A 13294-nucleotide genomic window follows, 5' to 3' on the forward strand; every position below is an offset into this window, starting at 1 on the left:
ATCTTGGGAAAGAACTGATAGCAAATAAAGAGGCAAGTAAGCACTTATGTGGAAACTGAGCAGTAGATTGGGGAAAGTGAGAAAACTCCAAATACTTATGCTCGGTTGAACAACCGATGACTTGCTATGGTGGTAACATTTGAACACGATTGAAAGTAAATAAATAGGAGCCAGCTAGGCAACAGAAATGTTCAAGGCTAGTTGATATCTATGAAGACTCCCCATTTCTCAGGAGAAAGGAAAGAAGGCTATATGGTGGGGAGAAGAGAGGAGCAGTAGGGACTGGGAAGAGAGGAGGGAGGGAAAATTGTGATCTAAATGTAAAGTAAACGAATAACTTAATAATAATAATTGTTATAATTATAACGATAGCTTGGTGAGGTTTTGGGGTTCAGCATCTTTCAAGTCCTTGTTATAATAAAAATGTCAGATTTGCAGACCTGCCTCAGACTACTGAATAATAAATGCTGAGTGAAACCCAGTAGACTCTGTTGACAAACCCTCATCATGATGATGTGCTGAATTAGTTGAGAATCATTGTGGCACACTGATATTTTCAACCATGTAGAGGAATAGGGGAAAATAGTTGTCTCTACTTAGAAATAACAGTGCAAAGAAATGTTATGAGGATATTGAATGTTCACAAGTGGGAAAAGCTTACCAAACAGCAAGGCTTAGTTCAGTGTTAGAGCCCAGGCCTAGCATGCAGTAAGCTCTGGGTTCTATCCTCAGTCCTCAAAATAAAAGTACACAAGAGCTTGTTAAACAAAAAGGTAACATCTGTGTAAAATAACTTCTAAATTTGAAGGTACATGTCCTTGTGGTTGATATTTTAATAATATGCTTAATTTATTTATTGGAACTTGCATACACATGGGGTTTAAGAGATGCTTCAGCAATTAAGAGCACCTGCGATTCTCCAGGGCCGCTTTTGTAGCTCACATCACCAGGTCCAGGACATTTGCCACATATTTTGGCCTCTGAAGGTGCTTGTATACACAGACACACACACACATACACACACTCACACACACACACACACACACACACACACACACACACACCAAGAGACAGTCTAAATTAGTTGAAAATTAATAAATATATCATTTTAAATTTTAAAAATAAAATTTTATACATATATTCAATGTATAGGGATCATATCCACCTCCACTCTTCCTTCCAAATCCACTGAGTTGCCTGCCCCAACACATCTGCCTAACTTAATGGCTTTGCTTTTTATAACTCCATGAATGGAATTAGTACCACCCATATAAGCATGGATGTGAGACTGTCTACTATAGCATGAGCCAACTACTAGTGACCACACCCCTAGAGAAGTGACTCTTACCCTTTCTTCAGCACTTCTCAGAGACTGATCATTTTAATAGTTAATGGACTACTATTCACTTTAAATATGTTAATAAATTTAATGAACTTCCACTGGTTTTATGTGTCATCACATATAGTTAAAATTTCTCTGGAAAAAATACTGGCTTTCCCCCGTTTCTTTAGCAGCCTAAAACATGTCTGCTTAAACGATTTGTTTATACTCATTAGGAACGCTTTTATTTTAATTGTGCATATTTTGCAATTAGCCTCTGTAAAACAGTCATGAACTACCTTTTTATTAGTTTTAATTGTGTCATTATAAAACTGTAGAAAGCGTAAAATGGCTTGTTTATTTGTTTAGTTTGTTTGTTTGCTTTTCTCTAACAGAAATAATTAGCAGTCATACTTAAGATGACAGAATTAAGTTTGCAGGGAAATTAAAGTAAAATTTTTCAGCTTGCTTTTTTTTAAAGTTAAAACCTGGGAAAACTGGGCTGGGGATATGACTCAGTGGGTAAATGTGTGTTCCTTGGGTACCTGGCTTTGGGTCCTCAGCCTAGTGTGACAGTACACGTGTGTTACCCCAGTGCTGGGTAGGCAGAGACAGGAGGATCTTGGGAGTTTGCTAGACAGCCAGCCTATTGAAAACCAATCTCCAGGTTTACTAAGCAACCCTGTCTCTAAAGGTAAGGTGGAGCTATTATAGATGAAGATGCCTGGTGCTGATCTTGGGGTTTCACGTAGGCAAACACAAGTGGCTTTACCTTCTATTATTATTATTATTATTATTATTATTATTATTATCAATCTTTTTTACAGTCCATTCATTATCCCCCTTCAGGTCCACCCTCCAACAGTTCCTTATTTCATTCCTCCTTCCCTCTCTCCAAAAGGAGCTTCCCACATCCCCGACTCCAGCAGCCCACCAGATCTCCCCACTCCCTGGGGCCTCAAGTCTCTCGAGTATTAGGTACTTTGTCTCTCACTGAGGCCACATCAGGTGTTCCTCTGCTATATATGTATTGGGAGCCTCATATCAGCTGGTGTATGCTGCCTGGTTGGTGAGTCAGTGCCTGAGAAGTTTCAAGGAGTCCAAGTTAGTTGAGACTGCTTTCCTTGAGAAGGTGACCTGTGGGGTCACCCTGCTCCTCAGCTTCGTCCACCTTTCCCTAACTCAACCACAGGGGTCCCTGGCTTCTGTCCACTGATTGGGTGTAAGTATCTGCATCTGACTATTTCAGCTGCTTATTGGGCCATTTGGAGGGCAGTCATGCTAGGCTCCTGTCTGTAAGCACACCACAGCATCAGTAATAGTGTCTCTCCACTTGATGCCCTGTCTTTCTACTGGAGGTGGACTCAAGTTTCCTCTCTCTGTTGGGAATTTCATCTAATATCCCTCTGCTTCACCCTCTTACACTTGTACATACATACATGCACTACATACCCAAATGAAAAATATCAAATTAACTAAGGTTTTTCCTCTATGATCAATGTTGTTCTATTCCTCATTCTGAAATTTTATTGTTAAATTTGGAGAAATACCTCAGCATTTAAGAGAACTTAGAGAGCTTTCTGAGGACCTGAGTTCACGTCTTAGCATCAAATTCTCAAGTTCAAACCATCAAAGCATCAATTACTGTCTTCTATCCTCCATGAACATCAGCAGACACATGCAAATACATAAAAATAGACCTATTTTCGCTAGGGTTTCGCTGTGTAACTTGGAGCTTACAATATGGACGAACTTGAACTCATGGAGCTAGGAATAAAGGCATGCAGCTCCACACCCAGCAGGAAATCTTTTAAAGGTATTTTAAAAAGGAAATTGCTATTGAAGAGTAAATATTTTCAGTGTCTGTTTTAAAGACACAAAGTTTAAGGCTTCATGGAAGTTTCCAGGATATGACTGATGAAGAAATTATAGGCTGCTACAAGAAGATCACAAGTTCATACCTGTGACCTATTGCAAGGCACAGTCTCAAGCTGTAATTAACAAACAATGTGGAATCTTTAAAAAGAACATTTTCCCTTTGGGTGTACATTATTTTCAACAACACAAGAAGAAGTAAAAGATCATTTCTCATTTATGAAATCATTGGTTTTATGGGCAAAATGTAAAGAAGTATAGCAGTCAAATGTCATTATTCTAATGTCACAAATTTGGAATCTTGGAAGAACAGTTAAAGTATAATTGCTAATAACTGCTTGGAAAATAAGAACATAAAATATCTTTATGCCAATAAATTTTATATTTTTTGTGTTTAAGTCATCCTGATTATGCTATATCTAGGTCATTAATTTTGACTGTTTCATTATTTATGTACTTATTCAGTTTGCTTGTCCAAAATTTACCCTGCCCAATTTTTTTTTTCAATTTTTACAATTTTCTTGAAAACTGAATGCAAGAAAGACAATTAAAGCATATATTTTTCCTCCAGGATACTACTATAAAAACAGATACTGGGGTGGAATGCAGTTGTATTGCTATTTTTAATCCTTGCTACTTTGGCATAATTTATTGTCAAGAAGGTCTCTACCAGAGACAAACATGATTACTTAAGACAGAGAGCATTATGTTCATGTGGTCTGCCCACTAACTCATCTGTCATAGCTCTGTGATATCCTTCCGAATTTAGAAGAAACAAAGAATTCACCACTATAGAAGAAATGACTCATCCATTTTGTTGAAGTTCTGAGGCAGCCTCATAGCATTAGAAAAGAGAATTCATGTGTAAAAGATCTTGGGGTTGGAGATAGGCAAAAAAAAAAAAAAATGTGCCTGAGGTAAGAAGATAGGTAATTAGATGAACTTAGTAGATATTGTGACTGCTTGGAAGTAGTCTAGCCAGATTCCTTAACTGAACTGATGTACCACTTTCATCAGATCTCTATGTTTGATGCTAAAGGCTCAGAAGGGAATCTATTCCCAAAGAACTTCCGTCAACCAAAATGAAACATTTCTATCTATCTTGTTTCCCCTAAGATCATGATTGGTAAAAGAAAGTAATCCCTTTGTCTCAACAGCTTCTGGAAGCTAAGCTCTCCAAATGGGACCATTTCTATCCTTATCTTTCGTGTCTTTCTTCCTGTTTCTCTCACTATCTTTCCTGACCTACAACAATGGATATCATAATCTAGCTCAATAGTCTGGGAGCCACACTACATGAGAAACAACTCAAGAGTAAAATGCCAAGTAAGACATCAGTGGTCTTCAATCCTGATGTATTTCATTAAAGGCTTCCCTGTTCCTCATCATCTATTTTACTGTGGTTGATCCCATAAAATTTGAGGGTCTTGTTCCATGCAGATAATTAAGAAATCCCCACTGGCCTGGCAAATCAGGGATCATTTTTTTTTTTAACTCTCTTGGCAGTAATAGCATGATACAGCAAGCTCAAAGTATTGAAGCCACAAAAAAAGCTCAGCTCTGCCTGCCCTTAATTCCTGGGCAGCTAGATATAGTGAGAACTTCTTTGAACCTTTAATAAGATCAGCAGGTAAATTCCATAATGATCTCTGTTTATGGACCTGATTTTTTGCTCCTCTTCTATAGCTTCCCAGAACCATTTTTGTTCATAAGTAAAGATATACCTATATACATAAGCTATTTACATATATAAGCTAGCCATATATATATATAATTTATACATATGTAAATAGAGAGCTTTGTGAGCATCTCAGACTCTCCTTTCTCTTATGGATTATTTGTGCAGCTACTCCTGCTATGGCCTCTCCTATATTACCTACAAAACTGACCCTTCTATTTTCAATCTACAAGTCTCATCTTGCTTCACTTTTCTTCTAATGCAGTTTCCATTCCACAGTCTGTATTTCTATCACATTCTGTCTAAAACTGAAATGCCCTTATTCTTCAGTATTTGTGTCACAATCATCTGACAAAGCCTTAAATGTGTTCAACTGTTTCTCCGTTCTCGAAGGAAACATGGTTGGAGAAGGGAATTAGAACAAATTGATTCTGATAAAACATTTTTTATCCTCAGCTTCAAATGAGGTCTCTGTACTGTCTGGCAGCCTCGCTGCATTTCATAGGTCAAGTTCCTCTCACAATCTCCATCAAAACTAGTTCAGATGTTCCCACTTAGCCTTCATTCATCTTCAAATTCTGTGAATATTCATTACACACCATGCATTGCACACTATGCCTAGTCAGTTGCTTCCTAATTTCACATCATAAACAAAGGCTCTTGAAATAGAATTCCTGGGCCTAGGGAAATGGCTCAGTGGAGATGGACACATTCTCTGAAAGCAAGTAGACCTGAGTTCAGATTCCCAGCACACACACAGAAGACAGCCATTACCTCATGTGCCTGTAAGCAGAGTTCTGGAGAGTAGAGCCAGGCTGGTATTAGCACCAAACACCTTTGCCAAAATACTGAGGTTCAGGATCAATGAGGGGTCCTCACAAGGAACAGACAGATAACAATGAAAGAACCTTCCAACATCTTCTGTCCTCTATGTGCTTATGTTTCATTGTGTAACACACACACACACACACACATACACACACACACACACACACACACACACACATATACACACACACACACACACACACACACACACACACACACACACACACACCATTCCCTCAGGTTACTCTCCTTTTCCAAAGTGACTTTCTATGTCTTAGAGCAGAAAGAGCCTCTTAGCTGTCAAGTTAAAATTGCTTCTCACAAATGACATTTTCTTGATAAGAGGAAGTTCCTTTCTTTCTTCATAAAAGTGGTTGATGACTTTAATTCCAAACATACTTGAAAAATTCTTAACTTTATAAAGATAAGCAAAATGATGACAGGAAATTTAATTTTATAAAAGAAAAACTTGACATATCAAGCTTATATATCATTTTAAATCAGTACTTTTGTATCTCTAATCAGACATTTAATGAAGTGAAAACTCCACTTGCATTAAACTAGTCATAATAAAATTAGTCTTGTTTTCTCTCTCATGGAGAATATATTCCGTATCTTAAAATGGTTCAAAGAAATCCATAGTCTAATGGCTGTCTTCAATATTTTCTCACTATTTTTCAAACTAGAATAAAACCTAATAAAGTAGTGTATCATATTGGCCAGAGTTAACTGCATTTTTTGACATTTTATGGGTATTATTTAATAGTTGAAAGATAAAGTTAGGTGTATAATATTAAAAGTCCTAATAATTAAAGTAGATTTAAACTGTTGAAATCACGTAGCGCTTGTCTTCACACCTTGCATAGCATAATTAGCTCCTTTTTCTATATGTGGCAAAATATCATAACAAAATGAAGAAGAGGTTTCTTCTGACTCAGTACAAGGGTACAGACCATCACTATAGACAAGTCAAGACATCTCCTTAACAACAAGCTTCTCCTGGTCAAAATTCCCATATTCTACACGTATACCCTCTTTCTTTTTCTCTCTTTCTCTCTTTTTTCTTCCTCGTTCTCTTTACATTCCTTTGCTCCATCCCAAACACTGCCCCCACTTCCTAGGTACCCCCTCACAGAATCCTTCCAGCTTCCCCATTCCCTTCTCCACTGAGAGGTCAGGGAGGGGTATCTGCCCAGTCCTGGCACCTCAAGTCCTACAAGATTAATTAATTAATTGTGTGTTTCAGGCCAACATGGGCTACATGGCTATTTCTGTGATCCATACGGAAACAATAATGATGATGATGGTGGTGGTGATGGTGATGAATAAAAAAGCTTTTTTCAGGCTGGTAAGAAGTTTCGGCTAGCGAATAGACTTACTGTTGAGCCTAATAATAACATAAGGTATAGAAAACTACAAGTGGTAAAATAGGCTATAATTTATGTTCCGTTTTCTGACTCAATTAAGAAATGTAGTTGGTCAGTTAAGCAAAAGCCTGGTTAAGTACAAAGGGATCACAAAACATATTTTTTAAACTTTTTTTTTTTTAATTTTAGTAGTCACACATGTTTTTCTGTTGTGTGAGACTCTTTGAGTTAATGTTAACTGGGTGGAGTCCTCAATAAAACACACTAGTAAAATAATGTTTTATTTCCAGGTTTGGTGTAGAAAAATTGCATTGAAAATATGGGAAGCATTCTGACCTTAGGCTTTTAAATTCTGAACTTTACTTTCCTAATTTTGGGCTTAAGTCTTGTTTACACTTACCTCATCCTTTTCTTTGTGAAGCAACTTTAGAGAGGATTTAGCCTGTTTTTCCAAGATATAGTAGCTTTTTTCTTTTTTTTCTTTTTGCATTGGATAGTTTATGTATTTGCATTTCGAATGTTATCCCTTTTCTTGGTTCCCCCTCTCCCATCCCACCTCCTTCTGCTTCTATTAGGATTCTCTCCCTTCTGCCTCAGTTCCCTAGAAATCCCCTACACTGGAGCATCAAGCCTTCACAGTACCAAGGGTCTCTCCTCCCACTGATGTCGGACAAGGCCATTCTCTGCTATGTATGCGGCTGAAGCCATGGGTAGCTCCATGTGTACTCTTCGGTTGGTGGTTTAGTTCCTGGGAGCTCTGGGGGATTCTGGTTGGTTGATATTGTTGTTCTTCCTATGAGGTTGCACCCCTTCAGCTTCTTCAGTCCTTTCTCTCACTCCTCCATTGGGGTCTGTGAGCTCAGTCAGAAGGTTAGCCGCAAGCATCTTATCTGTATCAGTAAGGCTCTGGCATTTTTTTTCTTAAAGTAAGCACTTTGATTTTGAGGATCATTAAATTGTCATTTTAATGTTGAAAACAGCTTTTCATATATATATATATATATATATATATATATATATATATATATATATACTGTAATGTACAAGAAACTGACATCTGAACTAGTGATAGGAAAGGGGCCACCCATGCAACAGATAGCACACATTTACATATGTGCAGATCACTTTAGGGAACAATGGCTATCATTATTAGAAAGCAGGGAGTGTAAGGATACACTGCATAATATAGAGAAGAATTATATTATAGAACGGAAAATGAAAGAGGGAAGAGTACTGAAGCTTAGTTCTTAAGTCTTTTCAACTCCAAAATTGTAATGCAGCAGTATACTTAGGGTTTGGGAAGAGAAAGGAAACATTGAAATATTATTCAAAGCATTAGAAATTGCCTACAATGCATTATAAGTGAAGGCTGCATATGTAATAATGGAGAAACTGAATAAATCACTACCACACAGGGAGGCATCCTGACACCTGTACGTGTTCGCTGTGGTTCTTATTTCCCTTTAAACCCCACGTTTATACATGGTTATTAGAAATGCATGTGATAATCTAAAAAGGACCTGGTTGTACTTTGTAACTAACCATCATCATCCTTGCACAAGTTCTACATTTCAGAAATCTGTTTTATAACCTTTCTATTAGACAAAGCAAAATAATTATGAATTATTTCTTTTGAGAAACACAAATATTCATATATGGGTGTTAATAACCTTTCTACCTGGGCACTTAGTACAGATTCTTTTTTATTGGATACCTTATGTATTTACATTTCAAATATTATCCCATTTCTCTCCTCTCCCATCCACTTCTCACACTTCTCTTTCCCCTCCCTCTGCTTCTACGAGGATGCTCCCCCCCCCATCCATCCACTCCCACCTCACTACACTGGGGAAACGAGCCTTCACAGGATCAAGGGCTTCTCCTTCTATTGATGCCAAGCAATGCCATCCTCTGCTACATATGACACTGCAGTCATGGGTCTCTATATGTGTGCTCATTGGTTGATGGTTTAGTCCCTGGGAACTCTGGGGGAGGGTCTGGTTGGTTGATATTGTTGTTCTTCCCATGGGGTTGCAAACACCATTAGCTTCTTTATCAGATATATTTTTCATAAGGAAATTGACAATTTTTACTAGCAACTCCTATAAAACATTTTAGTGTGATTCCAGTGTCATTCCAACAATAGAATGTTTAATAAGTATGTATATTGCAGGAAATTTTATATTATTATATAACAAAGACTATGAAAATTGCCCTGTTAACCTATGCAGTTTAGACTGTCCATCTTTGAGGAAGTAAATGCATCACTAATATCATGAGTCTTTCACCACTCCACAAGAAATCATGTGTTTTTTAATGCATTAAGATGTAAAACTTTAGCTCATACACACACGCACACACACACACACACACACACACACACACACACACAGACACAGACCCACACACACACACAATCACAGGATCAAATAGTTTTAGCACATTTCTACCACACTTTCAAAGAAGAACTAATACCAATGCTCCTCAAACTATTCCACATAATACAAAATAAAGAGAATTGCATAACAAACTGTATGAAGCCACAGTCACCTGGATACCTAAACCACATAAAGACTCAACAAATAAAGAGAATATAAGACCAATTTCCTTTATAAATCATGACTCAGAACTACTCAATAAAATAATTATAAACCAAATCCAAGAATACATCAAAGAAATCATCTACTATATGCCAAATCGGCTTCATCCCAGGGATGCAGGGCTGCAGGGCTGGAAAAAAAAAAGATGTAAAACTTTATTAATTAAAAATATATTAATTTACATAATATAAAAAGCAAAATCTGGAAAAAAACTTAGGAAAAACAAATCTATAAGTACAGTGGGAAACATTCATCGATTACTTAGAAGTTATAATTAAATGGATAACAAATTGGAAACGGTAACAAGGTTGACTTCCAGAGTTAATCCTATAAGATTAATATGTACTCATGAAATTGCAAAGCTTCTGTAAAGCTAAAGACACTGTCAAGAGGACAAAACAGCAAACAAGAGATGGGAAAGGATCTTTACCAATTCTAAATCTGATGGAGGTCTAATATCCAATATATACAAAGAACTCAGAAAGCTAGACTGTAGAAAATTAAATAATCTTATTTAAAAATGGGGTATCAAGCTAAGTAAAGATTTCTCAACTGAGGAATATCAAATGGCTGAGAAGCACCTAAAGAAATGCTCAACATCCCTAATCATCAGAGAAATGCAAATCAAAACAACCCTGAGATTCCACCTCACACCAGCCAGAATGGCTAAGATCAAAAACTCAGATGACAGCAGATGCTGGTGAGGATTCAGACAAAGAGAAACACTCCTCCACTGTTGGTGGGGTTGTAAGCTGGTACAACCACTCTGAAAATCTGTCTGGCAATGCCTCAGAAAATTGAACATACTACTACCTGAAAACCCAGCCATTCCACTCCTGGGCATATACACCAAAGGTGCTCCAACCTATTACAAGGACACATGCTCCACCATGTTTACAGCAGCCTTATTTATAATAGCCAGAAGCTGGAAAGAACTCAGATGTCTATCAACAGATGAATGGATACAGAAATTTTCATACATTTACACAATGGAGTACTATTCAGCTACTAAAAACAATGACTTCATGCAAATCATAGGCAAATGGATGGAACTAGAGACTATCATCCTGAGTGAGATAACCCAGTCACAAAAGAACGCACATGGCATGCACTCACTGATAAGCAGGTACTAGCCCCAGAAAGCTCTGAATACCCAATACCCAAGAAACAATTCACAGACATTATGAAGCTCAAAAAGAATGAAGGCCAAAATGGAGAGGCCTCAGTCCTTCTTAGAAAAGAGAACAAAACTCTCATGGGAGGAAATGCAAGGACAAATAGAGGAACAGGGATTGAAAAAAAGATCACTCAGAAGCTGCCTCACCTGAGGATATACCACATATGCAGTGACCAAATTCAAGCACTATAGCTGGTCCCAAAGGGAAACAGACAGAGATGCCTCCTCAGGGACTATGCTAGAGTCATATAGATACAGCTGAGCATGCTGGCAACTAACCGTCGTTCTGAACTCAGGTATCCAAATAAGGTTGCTAAAGAGAGGACCTAAGGAGCTGAAAGGGGTTGCAAACTCATGGGAAGATAACAACAGCATTATCAACCAACAAAACCCTCCAAAACTCCCATGGACTAAAACACCAACCTCTGTGTGCACTTTGAGATACCTATTGATCCAGTTGCATATGTATCTGAAGATAGCAGTGTCTGGCATCAATGTGAGAAGAAGCTTTTGTTCCAGGGAGGGCATGTTTTCCCAATGCAGGGGAATGACAAGGCAATGGGGTGGAGAGGGGGATCAGAAGGGAGTGCACCTTTGTGAAGGCAACTGGAGGGCGTGAGGGGTTGGGAGTGGGGTGGGGTAAAGGGATAACATCTCAAATGTAAATACAGAGTATCTAATAAAAAAGAGGTTAAAAAAAAAGAAAGTAGAATTGGATAGGTGAGGAGCTAGGGAGAATCTGGAAATAATTGAGAACCTTCATCAGGATATAAAATATGAAAAAGTATTTTTAATAAAAATTTAAAAATCAAACAAAAGAAAGGTGCGCAGAGGAAGGCAGAAACTCATCGTAGAAGAAAAGGAGATTCTCAGACAATCAACTCAGACAGGGTACATCTTCACAGGTTAGCATCAGCTAGGAAGTCTCCAGTAAAAACCCCTGCCATGGCATCCACTAAAGAATATATTCGAGAAATGAAATCTTCTGGGATTTACTGTACCCAGTGTGAGGTATACTTTGAGATTACCACTCACCCTGCTACCTGTGATAGCCCTCCCTCCACTCCATTAGTAAGAAGAGAACCTACCCAGACAGAGAATACAAGAGAACGTTTGGACCCAAGTTAGTATGCACTGGGCAAAGTTAAAAAGTGATGAATTTGTGTCATATGATTATTCTAGTTTCTTCTGGGGTTGAGTGACAAAAAAAAAAAAGAAAGAAAGAAAGAAACGCAAGGGATAAGGATGAGGCTATTACAAACAGTGCTTTTATCAAAACAGTGAACACCAGAAAAGGAAATGATACTTCCCATTTCAGGCAAGTCAGAGAGAGTCAAGTCAGTGATGCTGTCCTTGTGCACAGATATTAGAATACATTTCATAAACTGTTCTAAGTAGGGAGTTTGTCTGTTAGATGCCACTCATTGGAACATTGGGTTACCATGCATCATGTTAAAGATCCATAAATGCCAAGGCAGTAGGGTAGCTATGATATATGATAATATCCTCTGCATATCTGCATAGAGTTCTGTTCAACAGATCCTCATGATACATCACATCAGAGACTCCTGCTTTCCAACTTTAGAGACAATCAAGAATCCCCGTGGGAGCCTTCAGAAGTCTGTGCTGCAAGGACTAAAATACCATGAGAGCAGAAAGTCATCCTAGGCTGACAAAAATACCCTCCTCCCTAAGTGAAACTATTATGTCGGGGCTACACAGTATGAATGCGCTCTTATGATTTAGTGTATCTTTTCATTTAAAAATAATGATCCATTTCTCCTTGATATATAGAATTTAAAATCTAGCAGCATTTTATTTGTCCTGTACCTTTGTCATTGAAAAAGATTTTGGCCAAGTTATATAATGGGATAATTAAAAACATGCACACTGCATTAGGCAAATCCAAATCTATATCCCAGGTTACAACCGTTTATACCAATAGAACTTTAGCACTCAATGTTTAACACCTGCAAGTTTAGTTTCTCAAAGATAAAATGAAAATGCTCCAAGTAACAGTTTCATGGGGTTGTTGTATAGGAAAAAATAGCTTATAGGTGGGTAAAGGTTATTACAACATGATATACCAAAAGAGTGTTCAGTATAATTATCTTTCCTTTACTAAGCATGCACTGCTGAACTAAAAACTACAACATAGTATATTAGTCTATTCAGGCTTCTATTTAAAAAGAAAATACCATAAACTGAGTTACTTACACACAACAAAAGTTTAGTTCTGTCGGTGTTGAAGGTGATGAAGTCCAAGTTGAAGTGACTCGTAAATATGACCTCTGGAACATGTCTATTCTTCATTGTTACTGTCTCTTGCTGCTTCCTCACATAATCCAATAAATAGCTACATCTCTAAGGTCTCTTTTACAAAGCCATTGTCTTGGCTATTTTTCTATTGCTATAACAAGATACCATGACCAAGGAAACTTACAGGTT

General features: G+C 37.7%; 1 protein-coding gene across 5 annotated transcripts in view; it reads left to right on the forward strand.

Annotated features, from left to right (window-relative positions):
• DMD (dystrophin) overlaps window positions 1–13294 on the forward strand; it is a 1259848-nt gene that overhangs the window by 875696 nt on the left and 370858 nt on the right. The window lies entirely within an intron of this gene.

This window comes from Micromys minutus (assembly GCF_963924665.1).
Source record: "Micromys minutus genome assembly, chromosome: X".
NCBI classification, from domain to species: domain Eukaryota; kingdom Metazoa; phylum Chordata; class Mammalia; order Rodentia; family Muridae; genus Micromys; species Micromys minutus.